This window comes from Schistocerca piceifrons, chromosome X, assembly GCF_021461385.2.
Source record: "Schistocerca piceifrons isolate TAMUIC-IGC-003096 chromosome X, iqSchPice1.1, whole genome shotgun sequence".
NCBI classification, from domain to species: domain Eukaryota; kingdom Metazoa; phylum Arthropoda; class Insecta; order Orthoptera; family Acrididae; genus Schistocerca; species Schistocerca piceifrons.
Window position 1 is genome coordinate 442564617 of NC_060149.1, and position 23833 is coordinate 442588449.

Genomic DNA, 23833 nt, shown 5'->3' on the forward strand with positions numbered 1-23833 from the left:
GCCTTCCTCTTAGTGCTCCGCCCAGCAAAGTCCTTCTCCCCCATGTTTCATGACGAACGTGTGTGAATACTTAACGACGGTTGGATACTGGGCCATGAAATTAAATTACAGAATTGGAGGCATCTTGTCCACATGGCTATATCAGACGGTAAATTTTTATCCAAATTGTTAATTCTGGGCTTCAGCACGGTAACAGATAAGACCTGTATGCCCGACGTGGTGAAGTACGTGCAAAACATCAGGAATACACGGATACAAAAGTTTCCCTCGTCTCCACATTCGTCTGACATGCTTGGTGTGTATCAGGTCGGAAACCTGTGATCTCGGTTGTCCAGTTTCTCATGTCGGTACTCCGTCGAATCACAGGGAGGGAGATGTCGCTGCATTGTATTTCAGCCCACTTTCTTTCCATGCAGCGACGTTTCTAAGCTATAATTACTCAAGAAGTTGGCTTTGCAAGACACTGATTCCTCAGAGTCAGGTGTCATATTCGTTTTTGTAATCCTAACTGTTTGAATATTGTCACGCACCGTCAGTGACAGAATTCACGAGATCCCTCACCTTACCATTATGCTGAACTAACCAGTTTTACCGTCTGTGAACCCGCATAACATGCAGGGAGACGGAGTGATACCAAATTATTGCCTACAGGCATGAAGTCAAAGAACTATATGAATTAGAATGTCAGTGGGCATTCTCGATAAAACTTGCACTTGAATGACCTCCAAAAGTGCAAAGTGTAATATTTCACCGGCCGGTGTGGCAGAGCGGTTCTAGGCGCTTCAGCTTGGAACCACACGACCGCTAAGGTCGCAGGTTCGAATCCTGCCTCGGGCATGGATGTGTGTGATGTCCTTAGGTTAGTTAGGTTTACGTAGTTCTGTTCTAGGGGACTGATGACCTCAGATGTTAAGTCCCATAGTGCTCAGAGCTATCCGAACCATTTTATTTATTTTTTTTTTTTTTTTGTAATATGTCAGACCACGGCCACTTTCTCCAATGTGCCGAAAGCGCCAGAGCTGGACACCCTGGACGAGTCCCCGGCTTGTAGTCTTTCTGTAAGGACACAGTGGGAAGCGGCGGCCGACGTCCTCGCCTCTCTCATGGAGGGCAAGATGTGAAGGAGCCATCTAACAACGAGAAGCGTGCCGAGAGGTGATGGACACCTGCAGCCATTAGGACGGAAGGCCAAGAATGTACGCGCGAAAGCATCCGAGTTCTTCTGGCCTGGCGGCAGTCATTTTACCTGCCTTAGAAAGCAGAGATGTGCCGACAATTCCAGCACCCGGTGGGCACGGGGAGGAGCGTGCAAAAAGCGCGAGGAATTGGCGCAGGGAGGCGTGTGAAATAAGCAAGCATTCTTAAGACGTTTTTCTCGACAGTGAGTATATTTCTTGTAAATGACGGACGCCAGCAGAGCGTACCTGGGCTCGGTCGCAAAGCCACGACTGCTGATGAGGGCAGCCAACCCGTGCACCACAGCTCTGACGCGACTCGCTGCACCGACGCAGCGCCTGCCGCCGACAGCAGTATACGACGAAAGATAACGAAGAATGGTGATAACATCGCATAGGTACACAAGACAAGGCATGCACAAATAAATGGAGATCAAAACGAGCAAACAGTACATGAGGAACACAAATAACATTGAACCCAATGAACATGATGATAACGTCACATATGTACATTAGACCAGATGTGGGGCGGCGGGTGGAATAATAGAATAAATGTTTTGTATTTATGCTGTTTGCCGTTTTCAACACTGGCTCTCTAACTACAATACTGGCTACCAGAAAGTGATTAGCAAAACGTGAAGCCTGTAATTTAAATTCCTAGTGCCCACTTCATCTGAGAAATACATTTATAGCTACAGCTTATAGCTCTGAGGAATTAGGAGATTGTCTGGGATTCATAATCAAAAACCATTCTCTCTAAAATGTTCACTATATTCTGAAAGTCACAGACGAAAAAGTATCCACACAATCCAACTACCAGAGCAGTTCAGAGTCTAATGCGCTGATGCCACTATAACTGATCAAATTAAAAATATTTAAGTGAATGCTCACCATGATTTGATGATAATGTTCATCAAACGCCACGCTAATAATGGTAGAATGTCTGTCCTGCGGCTGCACGTGGAAATACGACATACGCAAACTAAAGATAGATCATTAACGTCATCCCAAAATTAACACTTCGCTCGAAAACTATTTCATGGTTACGCGTATCCCGAGTAACTTATTACCGCATCCGAGGCTGTTTATATCAACGATACAGACGCGACGCAATTCCCGGCACAGGTGGTGCGCTAATCAGCTTTTGGAGAGAACTGGGACCTTCCTTTTCTCGCACAGCGTTCTTACATATAAAGCCACGGTGCGGATGGCTAAGGGAACGCCTGATCAAATCTCCTCTCCCGACTAGCCGCTGGGCTAGTAATGCACCACTTTAAGTTATCGAATAAATTATTGCTTCCTTTGCTGATGGCCGATGAAGCTCTCAATTTAAATGTGCAATCAGCACACAGGTAAGTAATCATAATAAAAGTCTGACGTGGCTAAGTCAAATATTTTGGGCGAGAGAATTAATTTAATTACACTACACGCAGTAGACGAGCTCTGAACTTGCTCTTTGGAGATACGCTATAGCAATAGTTTTATAGTTATTGTGTTGAAACTTCTCACATTTTTATGATTATAGCGGATCTCCCTTCTACTTAAATTTAAACATCTTAGCTTTATTTATTCGCCTACTTAATCTATTTTGCTTCCTTAACTTCTAAGACAAAAACCAGAAAATTTTGAATTTCAAATAAAGTTTTAATTTGTGAGATCCAGAATACTTTTCTACTAAATTATCATGCAAAAGGAATCTAAATATAAATTTTTACGTTTTTAGCTCTTTTCTGTTGCGCCAATGATTTTTACGGAAAAACGTCCAAATTTCGAAAATGGTTAAAGTTATTGAACTGATAGTCAACACATATTGATTTAGTATTACTTCTGACATGCTAGAAACGTTTTAGGTTATTTACTTCATTTTAGAGTATTGCGCAATATTTATGACGTCAGAGCTAGTTACAGCGGACTAGGCTGGCACAGAATGGAAAGACTGATGTGAATTTTATAAGGCGTGAGTAGGCTGCTTCCGTACACAGACATGCACCAATATACACTACTGGCCATTAAAATTGCTACACCAAGAAGAAATGCAGATGATAAACGGGTATTCATTGGACAGATATATTATACTAGAACTGACATATGATTACATTTTCACGCAATTTGGGTGCATAGGTCCTGAGAAATCAGTACCCAGAACAACCACCTCTGGCCGTAATAACGGCCTTGATACGCTTGGGCATTGAGTCAAACACAGCTTGGATGGAGTGTACAGGTACAGCTGCCCATGCAGCTTTAACACGATACCACAATTCATCAAGAGTAGTGACTGGCGCATTGTGACGCGCCAGTTGCTCGGTCACCATTGACCAAACGTTTTCAATTGGTGAGAGTCTGGAGAATATGCTGGGCAGGGCAGCAGTCTAACATTTTCTGTATCCAGAAAGGCCCGTACATGACCTGCAACATGCGGTCGTGCATTATCCTGCTGAAATGTAGGATTTCGAACGAAGGGTACAGCCACGGGTCGTAACACATCTGAAATGTAACGTCCGCTGTTCAAAGTGCCGTCAATGGGAAGTAGAGGTGACCGAGACGTGTAACCAATGGCACGCCATATCATCACGCCGGGTGATAATGCCAGTATTGCGTTCACGAATACACGCTTCCAATGTGCGTTCACCGCGATTTCGCCAAACACGGATGCGACCATCATGATGCTGTAAACAGAACGTGGATTCATCCGAAAAAATGACGTTTTGCTATTCGTGCACCCAGGTTCGTCGTTGAGTACACCATCGCAGGCGCTCCTGCCTGTGATGCAGCGTCAAGGGTAGCCGCAGCCATGGTCTCCGAGCTCATAGTCCATGCTGCTGCAAACGTCGTCGAACTGGTCGTGCAGATGGTTGTTGTCTTGCAAACGTTCCCATCTATTGACTCAGGGATAGAGACGTGGCTGCACGATCCGTTACAGCCATGCGGATAAGATTCCTGTCATCTCGACTACTAGTGATACGAGGCCGTTTGGATCCAGCACGGCGTTCCGTATTACCCTCCTGAACCCACCGATTCGATATTCTGCTAACAGTCATTGGATCTCGACCAACGCGAGCAACAATGTCGCGATATGATAAACCGCAATTTAGATGGGCTACATTAAGGCCTTTATCAAAGTCGGAAATGTGATGGTACGCATTTCTTCTCCTTACACGAGGCATCACATCAACATTTCACCAGGCAAGTCCGGTTAACTGCTGGTTGTGTATGAGAAATCGGTTGGAAACTTTCCTCATGTCAGCACGCTGTAGGTGTCGCCACCGGCGCCAACCTTGTGTGAATGCTCTGAAAAGCTAATCCTTTGCATATCACAGCATCTTCTTCCTGTCGGTTAAATTTCGCGTCTGTAGCACGTCATCTTAGTGGTGTAGCAATTTTAATGGCCATTAGTGTATGAAGATCAAAACAAGTAAACAATACATGAGAAATACAAATAACATTGAACACAATGTTACACGACGTACACAAGATGTATGCAAAATATACATGTATTCAAGATGAGTGTAAATAAAAAATAAACCGCTCACAGTAGTACTGTTCATCACATCACAGATGAGAATACTATAAATCTATACTACACTGATACGAAAATGCACTTTACACAGCAATAATGTTTATAACAGACTTATTTGTCAGTAATGCCAACATGGAAATTACACAAGACATAATTAAGGCATGTGATATAAGGGATGTCCCTAAGTGGTGTTGTTCATCGAAGAGCTCTGTAAAATCGATACAGAATAGATGTCAGTTGAAACATCTGGTGACACAAAACAATAGATTTTCTGATGACACACTTTACTGAATTGATAAGAATATGATAGATAGGATGAGACGGGTAGCACCTTCAAGTTTTCGTCAACCATGTACATGTTTTGTTACCTTATAAGATGTACAAAAATAAGATTTGTGCCTTTTCTTGTTCCACAGAACCCACAATCAATATGCATAAAGTACTCATCAGCGATCTTTGGGAGGCCTCCTTCTCATTTACTAGGTTACATAGCGTCAGCTATGCCAGCCGTGAGGACTGATTCTAATGTCGAGAATTCTTTTTACTAAATCCAATAGTGTCAGCGGTGCGAACCGTGCAGACGCTCAGAGTGTCAATAATCTAAAAACCAAATCTTTTGTGTACGCTACTTTGTACACTCGCGTTATTTTTACCCAATCTTTAAATTCTAACATGCAAAATAATCCTAACACGATTCAAACAACGTTTCATGCACTACTTTGCAAAGGCAAAATGTCTGCTTCACCAACTGCAACGTAACTTTGTTATGCCTCTGTAAGCTGCAACAGAAATCTTATAAGTTATTAGTGCGTGTCTGTTTTTCACATTTCACGCTAGAGTCATTACACTGAACCCCTCGCGTGGTAATACAATAAAACATGGATCCATCACATTGCATTACAATACGTACAACAAATAAATAACCATAAATTTGATGATATGGAAATGGCAATGCGCTTGCGTGAGCTGCATGATAATCCCCCGCAATGGGAAGTATCATTCTGTCCAAATGCGAGCGGCTCCTCTCAGCCTACCGCTGCGCGTCGCGACGGCGCACGGAACACATCATCTATCCATATTCACTCCAAGTGCCTCACAGTCCAGACACACGCAAAAATGACTATCTAAGCACAGAAACTACGTATTAATTATTACAACAGAAAATCTGTTCACAAGATGCAGTGTGCCGCCGTCAACAGACATCTACAATTTTCTACACCATTACTGCCGTACAGTACTCTAATGAGTCACTTACGTTTTCAGGCTGCTGGCGTTAAAAATCTCAACCTCGTTCTCGTAATCGTAAATAGTATAAGAAATCGTTGTTGTCTACAGTCTCCCCTGCTTTCGACTCAGACGTCAGTTTTTCTCGTCACTTGGAAGCATGCGATCCTCCGAAAACCGCCTGACTTTTGCACATATTGCGACCGTGGAGGGAATAACATTGTCTTCTACTACAGGTGAGTGGGCTTTACTACTTCTGTGGCACACTTCACAGCGCTTCTCTGCCACTCCTCAAGCGCTTTCGCATTTTATACTCCACATGAGCTTCTCTGTTGCTGGGGGTGCTTCACCTTCAACGTTTTGCATTGTCTCGGCGCGCTTGTCGTCACGGTATTTGACTGTGGTCTCGCTCTGCATATTATCATGTTCCTTTTTGAGCGTGTCACCGGTAATCGCATGGGGTATCACAGGAACGTACTCATTTACGACCTCTTGCCTTCTAAACCCTAATAGTACACGTTCGAGGGTCTCTAACCCACGAGCAGTCGCATCATGTCCGTCAGATTCACTTTCGTCTAGTGTTGCGTAGAATGCTCATCACGAATTACGGACGGCAAACTGGATTCATCTACAACCCATGTTCCCTCTAATAAATCACCTTTCCGCTCCCGTGGACCATCTATGAAAATTTCCTCGTTCTTCCTACATTTTACTAAATTAACTGTGCCCTTTGTGCCCTCTGCACCAAATGCGATCGGATCGTCGACCTGACCACCGTTTTAGTGGTCCAATCCACGACCACCGCTCTACTCGAAATTATGTCATTCCCAATCATAAAATCGAACGATAACCAACAGATGACAATTACATTCACCTGGAAGGTACTTCTTCCGTCGCTTAACGACACCCAGACCTGTTTCTCTACCATCTTTCTTTTCACCCCAAAAGTGGGAATTAGTGAAATTCGTTTTATGGGTCTCTCAGCTAATTTACTACCACTTTCGACCAGGTTTGAGTAAAAGGACGTTGAAAGTTCTGTCACTTCTGACCCAGAATCCAGAAATGCTCTCGTCTTAATTCCTTCCACGTTTATTTCAATGAGGGGACACCGATTGTCCGTTTTTTCCAACAACTCTGCGTCATCACAGTATTGTGCAATGTCGTCTCGCGCTTGTGATTGCCAGTACCGCTCATTGCGTATGTGGTGGCCCTTTTCTACCGTGGTGTCCCCTGCAATATCTCATTTTTTCTGATCATTTATTTGTGTGATCTGACGCTTCTCTGCCTGAGGTGGGTTCAGAGGTGGTGATCCGGCATTATTCTCACTTTCTCTCCCATAATGCGTCGCTTGCACGCAATTCGCGTGGCATCTCTGGTTTGCCACTTCTTTCCTACCTTGTTCTCCATGGGGTGGACCATGACGTCTACTTCGCTCTCGCTTATTCCCCCCTTCTCTCCTTCGTCCGTTATTGCGCCAATTCTGTCTGCTATTGCAAAGCACAAACCCTGCAGCGCCCCATTTTCTGTCCTAATTGCGTTTCCATTTGCTGTCCTTCGCTTCTCCTCAGACCATCCGTGCGCCTGACATCTCACACAATGAGGTTAACATATGCTAATAACGGAATGGGGATTCTTCCTGAATCGTGTCTCAAAACTTATAAATTCTCACGCTAACAACAATGTGACAATGAAGTCAAATCGATGAGCAAAGCTGGGTGCCAAAATTTAATGAAGTCGAGAAATTAAATGAAATCAAACACAAAGGGTACAAAATTAAGGAGTTCATTTATGAATGTACAAGATTTCTTATATAATCAAAACATAAAAGAAATGTATTTATTTTCGTGCTGTTTGGACAAAACAAAACAAAATTATAAATTTCAGGGCCGATTTGACCGGGCGTGGTTACGACTCAGGGAAGTAGGAGGGGACGAATCGTCTCACCATTCTTCGTTATTGTTCGTCGTATACCGCTGTCGGCGGCAGGCGCTGCGTCAGTGCGGCGCGTCGCGTCAGAGCTGTGCTGAACGGGATGGTTGCCCTTGTCAGCGGTCGCGGCTTTGTGGCCGGCCAGGTACGATCTCCGCGTTGTTTGCCCGTTGTCGATTGCGTGGCCGAAGCTGTGTTGTCACGGTGTCGGAAGGCGGATGTTCCTCTAGATGGAAGAGCACCCATGTCCTCTCGCTTCCGCGGTATCTCCACGACTCCCCTCTCGATTCTCATCCCTCTCTCAGATGAGCTCCACTTAGCAATATTTTTTCTTACGGCGTTGTCATTGGCGGCCAAAATTTTCAATGCAGCTCAATGACAGACCGCTGTTTCATCGCCACGCCTCTCCGTGCGGGGTGGAAATATCGTATCTAGCGTGGGCTGGCGTGTGGGTCGTGAATCGTCATCTTTCTCACGGTTTCACATTCTTTAGATGTTTCCCTGCGTTCCAAGGCCCTTGGGAGAGCAGCTACACAACACTTCTTCATAACCGCTCTCTCTGCGTGAGCCCTGGACAGTCTCATGTTTGGGCTACGTCTCAAAATCTGCTGATGTCCGTCATTTACAAGGAATGTCCTCACTGTCGAGAAAAACATCTTCTTAAGAATGCTGGCTTCTTTTACACGCCTCCCTGTGCCAATTCCCCGCGCTTTTTGCACGCTCCTCGCTGTGCCCGTGGGGTGCTGGAATTGTCAGCACATCCCTGCTTTCTAAGGCAGGTAAAATGACTGCCGCGAGGCCGGAAGAACTCGGATGCTTTTGTGCGTACATTCTTGGCATTCCGTCCTAAAGGCTGCAGGTGTCCATTAGCTCTCGGCACGCTTCTCGTTGTCAGACGGGCCATTCGTATCGTTCTATCCTTGAGCGAGGCGAGGACGTCGACCCCGGCTTCCCGCTGTATCCTTGCAGAATGACTGCACCCGGGGGCTCGCCACAGGGTGTCCGGCTCAGCCACTCGCGGCGCGTTGGAAAAGAGGTCGCGGTCGGACGTATTACAAAAGTGTGCCAGAAATACCATAGTGACGTGTGATGTAATGCATGGCATCATTGATCACTTGTAACTCATGATATCGTATCAGTGACATCATAAATCTTATCAGCACGCCCTTTCCCCCTCTCCCACATTATCTCCAGGCAAGCATAATGCAGTGTTAAAAACGAAAGAGGCAACGAAAAATCCAGACTGGCCGAAATACCCATACTGGGTTAGTAGAAAATTCAAAAAAACCCTCCCCTCGTCACCAACCAATCACAGTGCAGCATTCCTTGTCACCATACAGTAATAGCACTACAAAGTCAAGGACATGCTTTGCCTCCAGTACAAAAAATGTTGTCAAGTTAAATTACTTACTTACATATGCGGAACTGCCAAGTAATGTTAAAGGGATATTAATGTCAAAGTTATGCATTACTTATCTACAAATACATACCCCTGCCTTAATATTAAAAGAACTGCAAGCTCAAAGTCATGTATTATATACACACACACACACACACACACACACACACACACACACACACACTTATCTTTGGACTTAATAAGTTAAATACTGTCATCTATAGTAATTGTCCACATCTCTCTCTCCCTCTCTGTCTGTCTGTCTGTCTGTCTGTCTCTCTCTCTCTCTCTCTTTCTCCCACACACACACACACACACACACACACACACACACACACACAGAAAACTGTCTCAGGTTGTCTTATCAATATAATATACTACTGACGGAATGAAAAGATAAACAATGTCTAAAAATCAGCTGTTAAATTGTATGAAAGTTTTCAAAGGAGACTTCTACATTAATATAATACTGTGGGGAAGGCGAGCCAAAGGTTGCGTTTCATTGGCAGGACACTTAGAAGATGCAACAAGTCCACTAAAGAGACAGCTTACACTACACTCGTTCGTCCTCTGTTAGAATATTGCTGCGCGGTGTGGGATCCTTACCAGGTGGGATTGACGGAGGACATCGAAAGGGTACAAAAAAGGGCAGCTCGTTTTGTATTATCACGTAATAGGGGAGAGAGTGTTGCAGATATGATACGCGGATTGGGATGGAAGTCATTAAAGCAAAGACGTTTTTCGTCGCGGCGAGATCTATTTACGAAATTTCGGTCACCAACTCTATCTTCCGAATGCGAAAATATTTTGTTGAGCCCAACCTACATAGGTAGGAATGATCATCAAAATAAAATAAGAGAAATCAGAGCTCGAACAGAAAGGTTTCGGTGTTCGTTTTTCCCGCGAGCTGTTCGGGAGTGGAATGGCAGAGAGATAGTATAACTGTGGTTCGATGAACTCTCTGCCAAGCACTTAAATGTAAATTGCAGAGTAGCCGTGTAGATGTAGATGTAGATGTATATTATCACACTGTGGAAATACACGAATTTAATGCGCATGCTGCATCAACTAATACACTTTTTAGAACATAATCTATAGAAAACAGTAATTTTTTTGCAATTTGAGTAAATTTTTGAAAGAACTCCATTACACATGCAAGATGTCACTGCTGTATCTGCATTAATGAAACGGAAACGGCGCTGAATAACATTTTGCAGGCAGTCAGTGTACACTATTAATAATATATCTCTAATGTAGCAGTCAATCCGCTTGTTATTCGGGTACAGAAGCAGTTCTGTGCAGTAAATACGTTCGTAGCTATCACATGCTTGAAAAACAAAACAAAAAATGGCCCAGAGCACTATGGGACTTAACTTCTGAGGTCATCAGTCCCCTAGAACTTAGAACTACTTAAACCTAACTAACCTAAGGACATCACACACATCCAAGCCCGAGGCAGGATTCGAACCTGTGACCGTAGCAGTCACCAGACTCTAGCGCCTAGAACCGCTCGGTCATCCCGGCCGGCCTTCAAAAATAACTTCATGTTCAGAATCGGCAAAGCATACTCTGTGAAAAGTATGTATTATTCTCTTATTCACTTCTGTTAAAGCTTTAATATCACCAATGACATTATATGTGGAAACTAAACACTCCTATGAATAAAACTAGGAGTCACAATGGTCTTCTTTTATAGTCCTATAGTAACATTTGTTCTTCTTTTTCCACTGTGTGAAGCTTATGAGCATTGGTAGCCTTGAGAATTCTATCATATTTTCAAGATCCTGTGATGTGTAACTCTTTTAGGTTTAATTTTAATCAGAAGATTATATAATCCTATCGATCCACGCTATCTTACATTGTGAATTATTAAATCATCTCCATCGACATCTACCAATTAATCACCAATCATCTAAAATCTTGCTTTTGGTTCCAATCTAATGTAATATACAGCATCACGTGATTTGCCTGTTAGTTCAACAGAAACGTGTGCTCCAGTTGACCCTCTGTCCATTATTCACCTTCATCTCCGTCTTCCACGTAATATTTATCTTCTACTTCTTATCTTACTCTAATACCTCTGCCTTCTGCTATTACAAATACACTCTTATCTTTGGCTTCATCTTGGTCTTTCTCCCTTAGAAATAAACGTCCTAGTGTCTATAGAGGTACAGAAATTGGTTTAAATACATTTTCCATTACAGAGTTAGGAGCTTCAGGTTATCTTTTTTGAAGCAATACCAGCTTCCTTGTGGATATTTTCTCGAGATTTCAACGCCTGCCGCTTAAGACTACTCTTCCGTTCAATCAAATTGAGTGACATGCTGACAACTACAGTGCTCAATCACAGCTGAACCTATTACAAGCAAGTTTATCAGTTTATACCACACCTCACAGCATTAGGCGGTAGTTGTTATTGGGTCTTAAATATTATTCTAACATCAGATGGATGTTAGCCACTCGAGGGGGGAAAATTGTACCCCCCTGTGTATTATATTATAATGTTGTCTGGCGACGTTGCTAGGCTCTAGCAATTGGCCGTTATGTGTTAGCGATAGACATTTTTTGCAGTCAGTCATATCTTTAAACACATCGTAGCTTATTTGTTTGCAGAAGGAATGTCATATTTTCTTCCTAAGCTTGACCCCGATTCATTTCCACACCTTAATAGGCCTCACAGTGTGTTGTCAGGTGTTTTAAATTTCTCAACAGCCTTTTCATTCGATAATAGAGCAGCAGCAGCATTTTTGCCTTTCACAGATCTCCTGCAGTCCACTTGCTACCCACCTGAAAAATAAAGAAAAGGTAGACGGTGCCTGGTTTGATTCGATGATTATGTGATGCAAAATGTGGGGCTTCCTTACACGCTGTGTATAATCAGTAGTATGTGGCAACAATCTGTCCTAACACTGTTGCCCACTCGATATTCTGCCTCTGGATCATCGGGTCCTGGATTCAATTCCCGGCCGGGTTGGGGATTTTCCCCGCCCAGCGACTGGGTGTTTGTGTTGTCCTCATCATTTCATCCTCATCATCATCATTCGTGACAGTGGCTAGATTGGACTGTGTAAAAATTGGGACTTCGTACAGGCGCTGATGACCACGCAGTTGAGTGCCCCACAAACCAAACATCACTATCATCACTCGATATTCAAACAATTACTGGCATGATAGCTCTCACCATACCTCTTAAATACACTGCTGCGCTCACCATCGCTAATGACGAAGTGAGCAACATTATTTTCCCAAATACGCTAGCAGCATATCTTTCTTTCTTCATGTCACAACACACATGTATCCAGCCATTGTATCTCTCGGATTTCATTTAATTTGGGTTAGGATTCCCAGAAGAGTGTTTGTACAGATAAAAACATTGCATTTTGAAATACACTCCTGGAAATTGAAATAAGAACACCGTGAATTCATTGTCCCAGGAAGGGGAAACTTTATTGACACATTCCTGGGGTCAGATACATCACATGATCACACTGACAGAACCACAGGCACATAGACACAGGCAACAGAGCATGCACAATGTAGGCACTAGTACAGTGTATATCCACCTTTCGCAGCAATGCAGGCTGCTATTCTCCCATGGAGACGATCGTAGAGATGCTGGATGTAGTCCTGTGGAACGGCTTGCCATGGCATTTCCACCTGGCGCCTCAGTTGGACCAGCGTTCGTGCTGGACGTGCAGACCGCGTGGGGCGACGCTTCTTCCAGTCCCAAACATGCTCAATGGGGGACAGATCCGGAGATCTTGCTGGCCAGGGTAGTTGACTTACACCTTCTAGAGCACGTTGGGTGGCACGGGATACATGCGGACGTGCATTGTCCTGTTGGAACAGCAAGTTCCCTTGCCGGTCTAGGAATGGCAGAACGATGGGTTCGATGACGGTTTGGATGTACCGTGCACTATTCAGTGTCCCCTCGACGATCACCAGTGGTGTACGGCCAGTGTAGGAGATCGCTACCCACACCATGATGCCGGGTGTTGGCCCTGTGTGCCTCGGTCGTATGCAGTCCTGATTGTGGCGCTCACCTGCACGGCGCCAAAACACGCATAACGACCATCATTGGCACCAAGGCAGAAGCGACTCTCATCGCTGAAGACGACACGTCTCCATTCGTCCCTCCATTCACGCCTGTCGCGACACCACTGGAGGCGGGCTGCACGATGTTGGGGGCGTGAGCGGAAGACGGCCTAACGGTATGTGGGACCGTAGCCCAGCTTCATGGAGACGGTTGCGAATGGTCCTCGCCGATACCCCAGGAGCAACAGTGTCCCTAATTTGCTGGGAAGTGGCGGTGCGGTCCCCTACGGCACTGCGTAGGATCCTACGGTCTTGGCGTGCATCCGTGCGCCGCTGCGGTCCGGTCCCAGGTCGACGGGCACGTGCACCTTCCGCCGACCACTGGCGACAACATCGATGTACTGTGGAGACCTCACGCCCCACGTGTTGAGTAATTCGGCGGTACGTCCACCCGGCCTCCCGCATGCCCACCATACGCCCTCGCTCAAAGTCCGTCAACTGCACATACGGTTCACGTCCACGCTGTCGCGGCATGCTACCAGTGTTAAAGACTGCGATGGAGCTCCGTATGCCACGGCAAACTGGCTGACACTGACGGCGGTGGTGCACAAATGCTGCGCAGCTAGCGCCATTCGACGGCCAACACCGCGGTTCCTGGTGTGTCCCCTGTGCCGTGCGTGTGATCATTGCTTGTACAGCCCTCTCGCAGTGTCCGGAGCAAGTATGGTGGGTCTGACACACCGCTGTCATTGTGTTCTTTTTTCCATTTCCAGGAGTGTATATGATGCAGTGGCAACATACAATTAAGGAAACATTATGAAATGTGATGTGCTGAACGGCTTAGGTTTCCAACCACGACACAACACCAGTTCCATAATGCGCCTAATTGATGAACAAAGACTAAGATGTGCAGGAAGAAGAGACAAAAGCTTACAACATGCAGCAAAAGGAAGAAAAGACCAGTGAAAAGGAAACTAACACTGGGAAACGAAGAGGATGCTGATAACCCATCATATGGGGCAGGAATGTATTGAAAAACTTTGGAAGCCATTTCCTATAACTTTAAAATTTTCGTCTTTGAGGACCATTTTCTCAAAAACTGCTAATATTATATCAATGAAATTTATACACAATATTGTTTACTCATTTTCCTCCATTTTTATGACAAATTGTAAAAAAAATTGTATAATTCAGGAGTTATAGAAGACAAAGTGCAAAATTTTAGAGAAAACATTACCATCTGTTTAAAAAAATTGTAAAAAAACAATAAATATTTCTTAATGCGACATTATAACTTTGTAGAGAAATATTCACTGAACATGTAGTCCAAATTTCAGAGCAATATGTATAATGGTTTAAAAAAACCTTTCCTTCTATTTGCTAAAATGACATGGAGGAGGTGGGTTGTTCCGGCTCCGCCTTAAACTGAGGATTACGTTTTTTTTTTTAATGCACATCTGGCATATCATTTCAATAATATGTTCTGATTGGTTATAATGTGGAGAGGGAAGGAGCGCAAAGCCCACAGCTGGTCAGGTTCCATCATCTTGGACTGTTTTGGTTGGTCGATAATGAGGAGGGGGAGGTGGAAGAGATGTGATTTGGTTGTACATCAGACGCAATGTCATTTTTCCACATAAATTTAGTACTGTACACTCACTGGTTGGGGTACTAAATGCACCACAGATAGAGTTATGTTATTTTCTAATACTATACTGTGACTGGAAAATAGCATAACTGTGTCAGTGGTACATTTAATACCCCAACCAGTCAGTGTACTGTACTAAAATTATGTGTACAAATGGTGTCAGAGGATGTAGGTTCCAGTACTTATTCGGAGATGAAGAGGCTCCACAGGATCGAGTACCATGAAGAGCTGCATCAAACCAGTCTTGGGACTGAAGATGGCAACAAAATAGTACTGTGACTGATTTTTGAAAGAGGAAAGGATGAGGGTATATCATGCACACATTGGCCTGTTTCTATCATCTTGGATGTTCCATACCCTGCTGTTATAGGCAGGGAATAAGAAGGAGTGGAGGAGGAGAGGTTTTTAAATTTTCCATTAACTCAGTTGGGTTATTTCTGCCTTCTTGGAATTTAATACTGTAATATGACTGGATGGAGTACTATGATGTGATTGGTTGGAAATAGATGCAGGAGATGGTACGGCTTTTAATTTTGTACTAACAAAATTGAACTATTTCCGCCACCTTGATTTTTGAACACTGCATAGTGACTGGCTAGAGATATGAACAGGGGAGGGGATAAGGAGGAGCCATGGTTTCTGATTGATAAGGATGATGACAACATTGAAAACAGCAATGACATCACTGCTGATTTTGCCGATAGGGATGACCACAAGCTTAATGCGCCCCTGAATGTAGAATCCCACAACGCAAAGTTCAAAGTAAATCAAAGCTGCCAATGATGTACTACTATCTGAGCATTGCCAGACGGTTTTACATAATGTTGGAGACTGTTTTTCTGCTGATTAAGTTATCCCTTATGTTTATCTCTTGTGTTTATAAACTAACGCAAATTCCAACTTATGTCAATGACGTTAGAGAAAAACTCTTTTTTCATAATAAAAAGTATCCCAAATTGTCATGAAGTAACAGGATAATATGCACTTTCGCCTTCGAAATGGTGTGCGTAAAAATTCACTCCACACTCATACTGAAGTAGCGTTATAGGAAGGACTACAAAGAAAGAACGCAAACGCAGTAGTGGGGATTGATACATAATTCAGTTAACAAATTATTCAGTGTCACAATTAAGTCAATGCAATTGAAGAGAAGCAGAAAAAGGAAGCATTAACAAGTGTGCAATTCTGCAAATTTCTCTCCCTTAGATATACTGGGTACAGACTCATGACAGTGACAGGATTTTTGGGCCAGATATGGAATTAGATAATTTTTACTGACTATCGATCCGCCTGCTAGTGGCTAGTGGCTGCTTCACAGAATGGATAAAAATCTTGTCTCCAGCGAACTAGAAACCGAAAACTAACACAGTCTTCATCTTGAAGGATGAACACTTTACCACTAAGCTTGCGTAGAACTATGGAAAACATCGCATCCTTATTTTCCGAATAAGGGCTAAGATGGAGAAATTGCAACACATATGGTGAAGCAAGCTGCAGTTTCTGTTGGAAAAAGCTGCCTAGGCTCAAAAACATAAATTCGCTTCATGTGTGTCTTCCCTTAAGTGAGAATCATTCGGGCCCTATTTCAGCTCTATGGCCATATTCAGGCTAGTTATCTGCAGGCAAATTTTCTTAACGGTCGTAAAACTATAACTAATAACAATTTTGTTTGACTGTGTCTTCTTACTCACATCTATATTGCAAAGTGGGGGCTATCGCTGTCTTAAAATCTTATTGCAGCCCTAATTTTATTTGTTGACCCCTCAATTTAATTTTCACTTTGTGATTGCTGTTGTTGAGAAATGTCAGCTTGGGTATTTTATCGGTGGTATATACTGTTGTAACTTTGAAACCTGCCACTGATAGCATCACTGGGTTAGGTGTCAATCGTCGTTACAGAAGTTACAAGCTATGACTGACAGCATCGCTGAATCAGCTGTCAATCGTAGGTGTTATATTGAAGGGGAAATTTCGCATTATGCTGCTAATGTGTGACAGTTTGAGAGACTATGTTTTATAAAAAAAAATACCTTCACGTAGCGATATTATGATAAGCTGGATTTCATTATTATTAGTACAGTGCATATTAATCAGCGTTTTTTCTTAAGTTTACGAGCACAACAGATAAACATAGAGATAAATTAATCACCAGCTACAAAATCTCCTACGTAATGTAAAACTTTCTAACAATGCTCGGATAGTTTTTCTACTCAACTCCTGTAGACAATATATTGTTAAAATTTTGACTCCTTGCACGTCACGCTGTATCAGAGACAGTAGAGCTGTTTATTTCAGCATAATTATAAGGTGAGATGTCTGCGAATTTTATCACTGACGGTGCCTTATCACTGGATCATTCAATACATCACACGCCTTACTGTCTCAAGAAGATTACTCCAAATATGGTATTTAGTTGCCTCCTCCTGTTCAATCAAATCCCTCAATTTTTTAACCCTTGGGAAGAGAGATAAAGGGCAGTAAGTGTACTTCTTTCCTTGACCAAGGAAAAAGAAAAAAATAACGATTATTCAGAATATTGTGTTTCCAAATTGGTAAAACAGATGAAAACGTGACACAATATTTAAAAAAATTTAACTGCCATGGAGATGAATATCCTTTTCGTATTCTGAACATATTTCAAACATACAAGTCAAAATGGTCTTTTTAATCTCTTAAGGCTCCTATGAAAGGGCAAAATTCTGAGGAAAGAAAGGTAAGAAGATTGGAGTTTAATGTCTCATTCACGATGTCATTAGTCACAAAGTGCAGGATAGGGAAGGAAACGGCTGTGTTCTTGTCAAGGAAGCGTCCCAAAATACGTTAATGATTTAGCAGACCACAGAAAATCCGTATCACTCACCAGACGGGAATTTGAATCTCTGTCCTGCCAATGCGAGACAGTATCATATCATTGTGCCACCTCATTCAGTCACGTGTGCGAGGAGTAACAAGTCTATTGATTTCACCCAAAAATCACCATGAGATAAGGGATATTTGGGCCAGGATCGTTGGGTTGGAAGGGTAAATGTTTGCATATTGTAACAGAGCAGGAATACAGATATTGAGAATTGTATCTTCACCGATTGTTTCAATCAAAGTCCCACAGAACTTTGAGACTTTACATAAAGAAACAGAGACTGCACTAATCGAAGGCATCTGTTTCGGAATATTTCTTTGACAATACATAGTTCCCACTTATCAGTAAATCGAAACACGCTTTATATCACTTTGCAGGTTACATTGTGGAACAGTCAGGAAGAGGCGGTGAGGGGTAAAACAAAGGAAAAACACTGTACTAAGCACTCGGGAGGACAATGACTCTAATCTATGTCTCGTCAGGCAGAGTTCAGTTTCTTGCGATTTTCCAGAATCTATTAAGGAGAATGCAACAATCGTTCCTTTGTAAAGGACATGGCTGGTTTCTTTTCCTATCCTTCCCTAGTCCGAGTATCTATATTGTCACTAATGGCATCATCAGTGGGATGTGAGGCTTAGAGTAGGGGAGGGCTAACGTTGTAGATTTTAAGTAGTTTTGGAGTTGCCACACTGCTTGCACAAAAATCAACAAAATCATTGAACTTATCTAAATGTGGAAATAAAATGCTTACTTTCTGAAAAATATTAAATTTTAACCGAATATCATAAAAGAAAAATATAAAACAACAAAATCATGAAGTTTAACTGGAAACTGTTTTTTTATAGAAAAAAAAGTCATGCATAACGCCTCATATTACAGTGACAAATCGGCAGAAAACAAAAATAAAGGGAAATAAATGAGAATGAAAAAATGAAAACACATAATCAGAAAAATCGCAAATCTTAACTCACTAACAAAATTAGGAAAAGATTTGTAAAAATAACAAAAGTGAAGGGAAACAGACATCAACAATAAAGTTGTTGTTATTTCAAATGTTTTATGTGCAAAAATAATTGAAGGAAGAAACCATTTATCTTAAAAACTCATTACTGTATTCTGAAGGAATTCATTGTGTGCATCACAGATCATGAAATTGGGGCTCCTTATCCTTATTTTCTTCTGTTCCTTTATATTTTAGGTTAGTATTTCCTTCTTCAAAATAGTTGAAATCGTATTCATTAATAAAATTGTTATATCTGGTTTTCAAAATAATTTTAGACTCGTTAATAATTTCCATACAGGTTTTCTCTCCAATCTAGTATTCAGATATTCATAACCAGTAATTTTCCATTTTTTGAATGAATTAGAGTTGTTGATATTGTTATGCTCCTTAACAAATGGTTCCATTTATATTGAAAAGTTTTTAAATAGGTACAAAAACCATTAACTAATTCTCATTTTTACAAAAATGTAATACTTTTTTAAATAAATGAGTAGGCAAATGAAAATCTCCACTGTAATTGAACATTAAAATTGTAAAACGAATAATTTAAGAGGATATTATAAATTAATAAGAGGTAAACTTACTGCCCTTATAATTAAACATCACAATATTAAGAAAAATGTTTGGAAACAATCACCTTACTCTGAAACTGAAAATGGTGATGAAGTTTTTAAAAATGATGAGATTAAGCAGTTTTCTACCAACATACTTGAGAAATGCAAAAACAAAAAATCAAAGGAAATTTATGTAAGTGAAGAGAGAGCAGGTATGATAAATAACTTCAAGTTTTTGAAAATTTCATTATTTGATAATGATGCTGATGATTTCACAAGAGATGATAATTGTAATAACGTAAAATCTGAAAATTTGCAGCAGTACTCTGGTTTGGGCACCACAAGTAATATTCTTTCCATAAAAAATATGAAGCATCATTACAAATTTTTCATGAAAGCAGAACATTATTTATTACTGTTATTTTCTTAGTGTTCTTTTGTGTTACTGCCACAACAATTATCTGTGTCACAGTTATGACATAAATTGGATAACTTATAATAAAATTACATGCATTTACATCAGTATATCCGTTTACTTGTGTTACTCTCTTAAAACCACATAATGAGTCAGAAGCTTACAAATAGTTATTTGACTGATATGATTACACATTTATTGAAGACAAATGGCATTTCCTCCATTTTTCCAATAAATATTCTGCAATTTTACATTATCAAATAATGAACAATCAGCCAATTGATTATTTTTGTGGCTTGCTTGAAAAACAACAAAATAAAAATTGTACATATCAAATTCTGATGAATTATAATGATTTGTTATACCCATTGCAAAATTTTTTAGTACTATCCAGTCTGTGATTTCTATAGTTTGTTGTTCAAAGAAAGACATTGGAATTGTAGATTTTATAAGTCTTTCTTGCTCTAACTCTAGGTCATATTCTGGTTCAGGCTTAACAACAGGAACTTGAGTTTCAACATTTTGAAATACAATTTTTCTGTCTTTATTTAAATTATCTGTCATTTCTACTCCAGTATTATTTAAACCAGCCCATCAAACCATTCTATCATTTCAACTCAAACTCCAAGTAAAACAAGATCTGTTTCTCACATTATTTCTTTATAATCTTTATAAAACCTACCAGATACTTGCAAAGGAGGATGAACTTTTCTTAGTTCCTATTTTTCCATTATTAAGCATATATTGTTCCATACAACATTTATGAGCAAGAGATAAAGTTAAATTTGATAAAACAGATGAGGAAATAAAAGTATATTCTAGTTTAGAATATATTCTATATTAGAGAATAGAAAATTTTAGAGGATAGAGAATAGCTTATTTCTTTTATACAGTTACAAAATTAAATAATTTTCAGCACAATTATCAATTAATTTGTTATTGAGTTTTCCATAATATAAGATACTCTGTTCCACCAGCTAAAATAGTTCTGAAACTGATACGTACTTTGGCACGATTTGGGTGAACTCATCCTTCACCAATAATTATTTTAATTTCAGTATCTAAATCAGGAATATTTAAGCGATTTCTAATGTGCTCATATATAGGAAAAGATGGAAACTGATAGTTCTCAAATTTCATTGTTTATAAACATTGAAATCTATTAATTAAAATAACTATTGTAATAGCGCTATTAAAACAATTCAAAGTATTATTTCCATTAATTGCAGTTAAAGCAAAGTCCTGAATTTTTCTGTTATGAACTGGATTAACTTTTGGATAATTTTATTTATACATTATATGAGCACCAAATCCTGAATTAGATATAAAATAAGAGATCATATTAGTGTCTCAAAGAGTTCATCATTTTTACAGACATCCCATCTGCAAAATTAAAATTCATTTCAAATGGTATAACTTAGGAATATTATTAGCAATAGCTTTTTCTTAGCATCAATAATTTGATTATTAAATCCTAAAACTTCTCCAGAACTATCTTATATATATATATATATATATATATATATATATATATATATTTGGTTTGTAAAATGAATAAAATATTTGAAGTTTTTGTTCGTTAAATGAGAAATTGGGATCCAAAAATAAGAATCAAAATATAAACATGGAAAATATTTACCAAATTATTTTTGGTGTTCTGTAACTGGACCAAATAGTTGCTGACAAGATGTTAATAAGTGATTATATGTTTTGGCCACAGGATATTAAAAGTGGGCAAAATATATTTGTTCTGAAAGTTTACATCAAAGAAAATATCAAGAATTTATGAAAAATATTTTAAAAAGCTACAGATGATATTGTTACTTTTACTGAAAATAATAAAGAAATTATAGCACTAGATGAATGTGAACTAAATTCAGTTGTTTTATATGATAAAATGTTTTAACTAGAGCAATATGGTTTAATTAGGCCCTGACTTATTCAAAAATACAAAATAATTAGTTAGCGGTAGTACCAATTTTTAAAATATTTTTAGACAATATGATACTAACCTGAATCATATTTATGAAGAGATTGTTTCATAAATTAGACAAGAAGATGTTGATGAAGGACAAGTACAGAAATGTAATTAGAGATTTTTTAACAATATACATCCATAAAAACATAAAGCATGTTGATATAAACACATAAAACCTGAAGAACAAAACAATTTAAAAATATATAAACATTAAAAGATAAATTATTAATTTTTTATCTTGGTTGAATGTGTGCAAAGTACCAGCCTGAAGTTTTTAAAAAGGTAACTAGGGCAGAAAGACAAAGGAAGAATTAAAAGAAAATAGTAAAATATAAAAATGAATTACAGCTGGTTATTGATGGAATAGAAAAGTAAAACAAGTAATTGAAGGTTTAGTTGATAAAGTACCAAAACCTATTGAACAATATAGGGAAGTCGAAAACAAATGGCACCTTATAATCACCATAAACATGTAAAAGAACTTAATGATATTTCAGCAACTCATTATATGTTCAGCACGTCAGAAATACTGGATGTTCTAGATATATAGAATAAAAAAACTAAAAGTTAATAAAAAAAGTAAAAGTGAAACAATGTTGAAATAATGTAGCAATAGCAAAACTTTTGCATGAAGACCAATTGTTATGCTTAAATATATTGGGGAATCAACACAAAAATTTGTTAAAGATGAATTACTGATCGGAAAAAGACAATATGAAGGAACAGATGAATTAATGAATCTTTCAAGTAACCAATATATTACTATAGAAGATGTAGCTCAACAATTTTATTTTATTGTTTTCTAAAATTATGCAAATATGTTAGTTGATTCAGAAGCAATAGGTATTCTGAAAATAACACTCTTAAAATAAAATGAAGTGAGGAAATTAAACACAAGGACTTCACAAACGAAATTGTTGAAGTCTATTTTCTAACTTTAGTGAAAGCAACTGAAAATAAAGAATCTCAAGAGAATGAGAAATAGGTGAAGGTTTAATTAGCAAAGACATATAAAAATCCATCGAAGATATTTGGATAATGGGTGTTAGAGACTTAATCTGTACATTAACCATAACACATAGAGATGAAATGGCTGGAAATAAAAAATGTAACGAAACGTTTTAATAATAGTGATGTTAACAAATAAATTTATTAATCTCATTATCTATAATCCAAAGGGAATTAAATAATTAAATAAATTTTTTAAGAGTGAAATGTCCCCTTTGAAAAATTATACATGTGACTGGGCTTAAACTGACACACAATGTTTTTAGCACAACACAATCTAACTTTCAATAATCCCTACAAAAGAATGGCCCTGACTAACATTAACCTATACCTTTCACAAATCACTTACCTCACAAAAATCTTCGTTACTCGAACTACTGCAATATAGCATGCGCCACTACTGCCAGCTAAATAAAAATTTCTAACTACTGCAGGCACTAACTACTGATAGGCATAGTTAGCAAATGAAAGATTTTGATAGAGAACAAATGATGTATTTACCTTAATAGTCATAATATATATAGCAGTTCATGACATCCAGTCTTACAAATTTCAAAACTCCGCCGTCTCTCTCCCCACATCCACCACTGCTGGCGGCTCACCTCCAACTGCCGAACGCTATGCGATGTTACCATCCAGCTGCCCAACACTACAATGGCAGACAACAATGCAAACTAGCCACAGACTGCACACAGCACAGCCAGTGATTTTCATACAGAGCGCTGCGTGGCGTTACCAATAAGGAAACCTAAACAGCCTACTTACACAGCCCCCATGCTTCCCACAAAAAATTTTACAAATATTTTTGGGCACCGGCCAATACATATTTGTTAAAATTTTTTTCACAATTACAATAACAAAGAAATCAAATGCACACACTTATTGATACAATGTTGGTCATAAGCTAAAATTTTCTTACTGTCCATAAAGACAGTCCTGATCATCCATCACAGTAAAATTGCAGTGTTTTTTCCCATAGTCTGAGCAGTAAAAGAATATGCACACGGAAGTAGTGGATTTCTATGCAATCTTGATGAAGTAGTGTTGTCCTTCCAATGGAAAAACAGTGCTGACTCTTGACATGCAGACAG